Raw genomic sequence first — 7,119 nt, 5'->3', positions numbered from 1 at the left:
TTCAACCATACACAACTATCCCATTGAGCCAACAGTATACAACTCGACCATCTCAATTTTCTCTTCTATTGTCAACGCAAGAAAAGAACGTCCTAGATCCACATCTCTACCAATCAAATGAGCTGCTTTGAACCGTTTTTTCGTAGTGATACCTGGTAAAGCTTTCAACTCATCACTAACCTTTTCATAGATTTCACGAGCCTCCATACCTTCTTTGCTAAGTTGTTCACCCACCATACCCTTCTTGACTAAAACACTTTAGCAACGAGTTATAAGCTGAGATCAATGGCTGAAACCAAAGATTGATCATGAAAACCAAATTATGCAAAGCAACATCACTTTTCCCTCCAAAACATAATCCAACAATGTATATACTATAAGCCATATTAGCCAAATGAGGTCCAGCTTCCACTATTCTGCCTAAAAGATGATCAATTTGATACTGAATGCTCTCAGTAGGTCCAAAAGAGGCTTTTGAATATAAAGGGTCAATGCCACAACCATATTTAGCAATTGCATGCAAAAACTTGAGTGTAAGATGAAGCTCATACCCTTTTGGACACTCTTTCATTAGTTTAAAAAACATAACTTGATCAGGAATCACACCAGAATCAAGCATCTTTTCGTACACCTCATCAACTTCAACCTTGTTCTCTTTAAAAAGTGCAGGAACAATGGATGTATAGCAATGCACATTGGGTATCAGGTCTCTACCAGACATGCTATTCAGCAGGGCCAAAGCACTATCAACTTTATCTTCTTTACAAAACTTTTTGATTATAATTTGGTAAGTCAGCACATCAGGTTCAAGTCCCAACTCAATCATCTGCCCGTGTAAAATCCACATTTTATCAAAAATCCCACAATTAACAAACCCTTGCATCAATGTATTATAAGTATAAGTATCCGGCTGACAACCCATCTTAAGCATTCTATAAAACACTCTCATCCCCATTTGTACTTTCCGGTTTTTACAGTACCCGTTAATAAGACTAGTATACATAACCTTATCAACAAAGAAACCATACGACTCCATTTCCATACTCAACAACTCAGCCTCTTCAACTCTCTCCATCTTACAAAAACCAAACACAAGAGACTTCCACAAGTGGCAAACAGGCGGTACGCCACTCTCACGCATTATATCAAACACTTGGCGGGCTTCATCAACATACCCTCTAGAAGCCAATCCAGTAATCAACATATTATAACACGAAACCGCAAGCGAAATCCCAGCGTCATTAATCCTAACACAATACTCATACGCATCAAGAAACCTATTCTGGTCAAACACCTCTTTAATAAGCTCCAAAAAGACACTTACACTAGAAGACGATTTCAACTCAACAAGCTTCCGAACATGATCGTATTCGTCTTTAACTTTCCCCAATTTACAGTAACAAATCATCATGGAACCTAATAACGAAGCATCCGGCTTAATCCCTCGTTTCAGTATTCTATCGATATACAAATCTTCAGCTACACGAATTTCACCGGCATTCACTAGTCTAGTAATTAGGGAAGAATAAGAGGGGAGTTCGGGCTCGACGCCTCGTGAGACGGCAAAATCGATGACAGAAAGCTAATCGGTGACAGTCGGGGAGTGTAAAATAAGGCGTTGGATTACGCGTTGGGCGGCGGATAAAAGCCCTCGGTTAATTAGGGATTCAGCAAGGGAGAAGAGAATTCTTTCCATTTCTCAATTCTCCGCTTTTTTTAGAGAAACAAAATCAGAGAAATGGAAATGGTTTATTTCCATTTCTCACCTCTTTCTTTCATAAACAAACAAGAGAATTCTTTCCAACTCCATTTCTCACCCCTCAATTCCCTCTACCAAACACCCCCTAAAGGTAGCATTAGAACTAAAGAGCTAAAGATAGATTACTTGTGGTAAAGTCACGGGATGAAGTTAATGATATTTATATAAGTTGATATCATTGACGTTACCCAACGCCTAAATTTTCAAATTTCAAAAAATTTAATTATTTTTTCCAAATAAAAACTAATAAAAAATATAACAAGTAGAATCAGTGAATGAAGTTAATGACATTTAACTAAGTTGACATCATTGCATTTTCCTGACTAAACAGAAGAATTTGAAATATACAAGATCGAATAATAAATTTAAGTGGCTGAAACCTAAAGTTGAGTAAAATAATCCTAGTTGGTAAATAGGCCTTAAACTTGCAATATCAGACTAGCAATTACAGTGATAGTTCCAAGATATAATTGTTTTTGTCACTCAAATAACATCAATTCATGAAATTTCAAACAGAACCAAAACACATGAACTTAAGCTTTGTTTCCTCAGAAAATTAACGAAGATTAAGCGCGCCTAATTCATCGTTTGCGGAAATAAAAGACATAAGATCTGAAAGAAAAGTTGCATTGAAAGATTACTAAACATGGGGAATCAAATTTACTAGAAAAGAAACATGAATGAATTGTTATATAACCGAAACTACTAATCGAAACTAACTACTGTAAATTCAGAACTAGAATAACTAACAAAGAAACAAATCTTATAGGCTGCAGCAAATAACAAAACAACAATCTCACTGGTTAACGGAAATGAAACTACTTCATTATCTTTTAAAACAACCTATCCACATTTGAATTATAAGCAACCCTATAAACCATAGCTGGTTTCATAATCACAACTGCACCTATTTGTTACATCTGCCTTCACAATGATTCAAATACAACAAACATTCCAGGTTACAATTTTATTAATTTTGACCTTTTTTGTTGAGCTTTTGAAATAGAGAGAAAAACGATCACTTTTATTTCGGCATGTGTTTTATAGAAACATGTTAAGATACTTCAACTCTGTCTGTCTTCTTTTAGTTGCAACAAACTCTGAATCGTCATCATCGTCGTCATCATCATCATCATCATCAATGATCTCATGCTACGTGTGTGCTCTTTTTCTCTTTGAACCCTCCTTTTCACTAATTAAAAGTTGTTTCCTAGAGCTTTCTGTGACATGTAAAAGTATACCATAAGATTTTGGACCATAGATCGTTTGTATTAATAACTAGACACCAAGATATAAACATATATACGAAACTAAGATTAAGAAAAGCAAACTAAATCATAATAATCAGATCATCGAAAAAAGAAACAAAAAGTAAGAAACTTATACCAGAAGCACAATTTGTTTCCAAGATTTGCTCTCTAAAGCCCTTAACTTGCTCTCATACTCACTCTTCATTGCATCAAGCTCGCTTTGTTTCTTTTGCAACTCGTCATTTAACTCCAAAGATTGCTTCTCGTAAACCTTAAATTTGCTCTCATGCTCAGAATTCACTGCATCAATCTCAATTTTTTTCTTCTTCAATTCCTCAGTTAACCTTAAATTCTCCAAAACCAGCCTCTCTTTCTCGTTTTCAGCTATCGTTTTAACCTTCATCGCTTCATCAGCATCCTTTCGTTTCTCCTTCAATTCTTCATTCAACTCCAAATTCTTCGAAACAAGTAGTGCCTTCTCCTCTTCATCCTTCCTTTTTAGCTCTAATTCACCCAAATATCGCGTCTCACAATCCCTAATTTTCCTCTCATTTTCACCAATACCATTTCCTTCAGTTAGCTTCAAATTCTTCACAACCAATAAATCTCTCTTTCTCCTGTTCCTTTTCAACCTTCATCAAAATTTCTATAACTGTTTTTACGTAATCCCTAAATTCGGTCACGAAGTCTGCATTCAGCTTCTTCACTCTATCAATCTCACCATTCACAACTGTAAGTCAGTTATTTCAGTTAATCAGTAGAAACATAGATATTACATCAACATAGCAGGTAGGCGGGCAACAAGTTGCGCCGCCACCCCTTTCTAAATTGTAACCCCTAACCTGCTAAAGACATACCCCTGCCCCTTTGGAGTCGACACATTGCTATGCACAACCCATTGGACCGTGGTTAGGAAACGGATAGCTTCCGGTGCCAATGAGCCAAAGGTATCAAAAGCCAGAGGGACAAAAACATGTTGGTTCTCTTCGCAGGCTTTAGCATGTTTCTCCACCTTCTTCGTTCCAGCCCTTTTCATTGCTTGCCCAGCTACAAACCCATTATCCCTCAAACCAGCTAAAGGAGATACCCCTGTGAGGTCAACACAAGCGTGTTTTCCCCGGCCTAACCAAAGACGAGCAAATCTGCCGGTCGTAGAGTGGATCTCCATTCTGTGGGGTCTGTAAGGAAGTTTACGGGGGCTTCCTTTTTAGCTGATATCCCAGCTCGCCTTAAGATGTCCCAAAGAATGTCCCGCACCCAATCATGTCGGTATTTGAACCCAGGCATCTCCTTGCATTGAACCGCATGCTTTCCGAATTTATCCAGGCAAGCCTTACGACAGATCGGACATGTTTCGTCTTCAGGGTACATTGGGACCATCAAACGGTACTTAAGAATGGCCATATACTCAACCGCAGACATGCTTTGGCCCAAGCCATCAATCGGGATAACGGTCAGAAAATCTTGGGCATGAGGACCTTGTAAGCATTCAATAACCGCCTTCTGTCGGGGGACAAACCAAAAACTTCTCCCAGGCTCTGAGCGATTTTGCCAAAAAGGGCATTCTTCAAAGTTTTTTTAGGCTTTGGTGGGGCGGTGTCCTTATTAGAGAAACCGCCAATGTCAAAGTCTGGGAGAGCGCCATTTAGGCGTTCCAGGGCCTGCACGTATTCTGAGTCCAGGTCGACAACTCCGCTATTCCTTAAGATGTGATTCTGTAGCTTCCAAGACTGAGCCCTCGACGCTACAAAAGCGTAAACCCCAGCATCATGAGCCGACAGAAGGCCTAAACCCACCAAGCGCATCGGTAAAGATGCAAGTCGCCATTGAAGATCACCAAAGAATGGGCCTCCACATACAACTATGTCTTCGATGGCTTCTCGAAGCCCCTTATCAAAACTGGATACCGCATCATCCATCATATGGGGTGGCATGTTCGTAACCCAAAAAGCAACTTAGCAACCCCATGCAAGACCTAAGCAGGAGGAGTTCGATCTGGGGATCCCTAAGGCAATGTAAAAGTTTCATAAGATCAACTGCACGAGATGCTCTCCGCCTCGCCAACTCCTTAATAAAGTAGGGATCTCGACTAATAGCCCCTCCAAGGAGCTTTACCCCTCTCTCTGGTCTACTAATCCCACTAGGGAAAAGCCCATCTTTAAGTTTCACTCCATTACACGCTGGCCATTTAACTTCGCCCTCAACTCTAAAACTTCCAAACTCTAAAACTTCCAAACATCGCTTCTCGTAATCCTCAAATTCTCTCACGTACTCAGCATTCAGATTCATCACACCCTCAACTTCGCTTTGCCTCACCTTCAACTCATCCTTCAGCTTCACATTCTCCTAAACCAGTCGATCTATCTCTTCTTTAGACTTCAATTTTAAATCCAGATACTTCTGCTCCGCACGTTCTTCTCGGTCCATCAACGTTTTCGCTGCTTGTTCGAACTCCATTGGGAAGAAGGAAGATCGGAGCTGAAAAATAAGCTCCTCCGCCGTCGGAGACGCCAATTCTGATACGGCAGTGTGGTTAGCTTCAGAATTCATTTTGCTAAAATATACGAAGATTGGATCAGTTGCTTCAAAACCCTGATTTCTGAAGTCTGTCTGTCTGCACACTCTGATAAACCTACTTGCGAATATATATACTAGGTTAAAGTATATGAAATTTTCATTAAGGCCCCTAAACTATTTTGACGCTTTTGTTCTTTTTTATATGTTTTTTTCTAGCTGTTTGTTTGTGGTTTTATATATAATTTTCTAATTTTTTAAAAAAGAAAAATGAATAGGAAATTCCTTAGGAGAGCATTATAACTTGGTTTAGCCTTACAAATTAGTAGGTGTATCAAAACAATTTTGTCCGAAAATTAATTAACCACAATATATAATGGAAATTTTGTTCGTTATTCACATATCTAATATGCGGTTTTTTTGGTGTAAATGACCTCGTTAGGAAACTTTATTCTACACTTTCAGCCGCATAGACATCACGACATGACTAACATATACACGGTTGTAAATATAGTCACCAAAAATGTTTTGATCGACAAAATTGAAAAATAATAAATGGTCGCAAACATAGCTATGGAAAATGATTCGGTCAAAAAAACAATGGCAAATCATATTAAGAAAAAATTGGTAATAATTGTTTTTTTCCAAAAACGGTTGTCCCTTTTATTTTAAAAAGAATAATAGAGATTCTAAATTTGATTACTTGACTATTTAGAATCAGCCATAAAAAGAAAAAATAAAACAGTCAAAACGGGCTATATATATTCCGGACCCTGTGATTATTAAGGTCAAACAAATAGTGTAAGTATTGGGCAATTTAGGTCAATTTTACTCTATTATGGTCAATTATTGTCAATGCTAAAGAGTGAACTAGGCAACGAGCTTCAGTTGTGATACTCATGAGCAACTTGGTGATATTATGGGCAATTATGTTTAATAAGTTAGGGTAATTTGAAGTAAAGGATGAGTTTAGTCTTGTGAAGCGATTGGGCACTTGTCCAAGACATCATTAAAAAAAATATCATTTATAAGTCGTTTATTTTGTACAATACATTAATTTACATGTTAAATAATACCTGAAAATGATGATTTACAAAGTTGAAAATACTTTTGTGTATACAACATTTGTATCACATGTTGCGTTAAATGTGAAGACACCTTTTGGACCAGCAATCCTATTACCAATTCGTTTATGTCACATTTCGGACTACAATTGCATCACATGATTCGTGTGGATTTGGTTTAAGACAATCATCGAATACGTGCGAATCATTTTAAAAAACGGGTGACCTTGGTTCAGGTCAAAACAACAATAATAAAAACTGATATAGCTCAATTTTTTATCTCTTAGAGCTCACAACGGTTTGTTTTAAAAAAAAATTGTAACAGGTCAAATGGTTCGTGTCGGAAAGCCAAATTGAAAAAATGGTCCAAACCCTTTAATATGTTGGTTTAGATTTTGACCTAATGCGATTATCGGAACCGAATGGATAACTTTAAAACCTATAATTTTGATTCAGGTCAAAACAACACTAATAAAAATTGATACAGCTCACAACAGGTTGTTACTCCCTCTGTCCCATTAAAAGTGTCATG

The 7,119-nt window shown here is 37.7% G+C and overlaps 1 pseudogene; it reads right to left on the bottom strand.

The window, feature by feature from the left end:
* Positions 1 to 226: 226 nt before the first annotated feature.
* Positions 227 to 1,696, bottom strand: LOC143601054 (pentatricopeptide repeat-containing protein At5g62370-like; annotated as a pseudogene).
* Positions 1,697 to 7,119: the final 5,423 nt, after the last annotated feature.

This window comes from Bidens hawaiensis, unplaced genomic scaffold, assembly GCF_021521415.1.
Source record: "Bidens hawaiensis isolate Kalapana, Puna unplaced genomic scaffold, B.hawaiensis_p1.1 tig00055291_1, whole genome shotgun sequence".
Classification (NCBI taxonomy): domain Eukaryota; kingdom Viridiplantae; phylum Streptophyta; class Magnoliopsida; order Asterales; family Asteraceae; genus Bidens; species Bidens hawaiensis.
The sequence above is the reverse complement of the archived record's forward strand: the minus strand, read 5'-3'. Positions and strand labels throughout refer to the sequence as shown.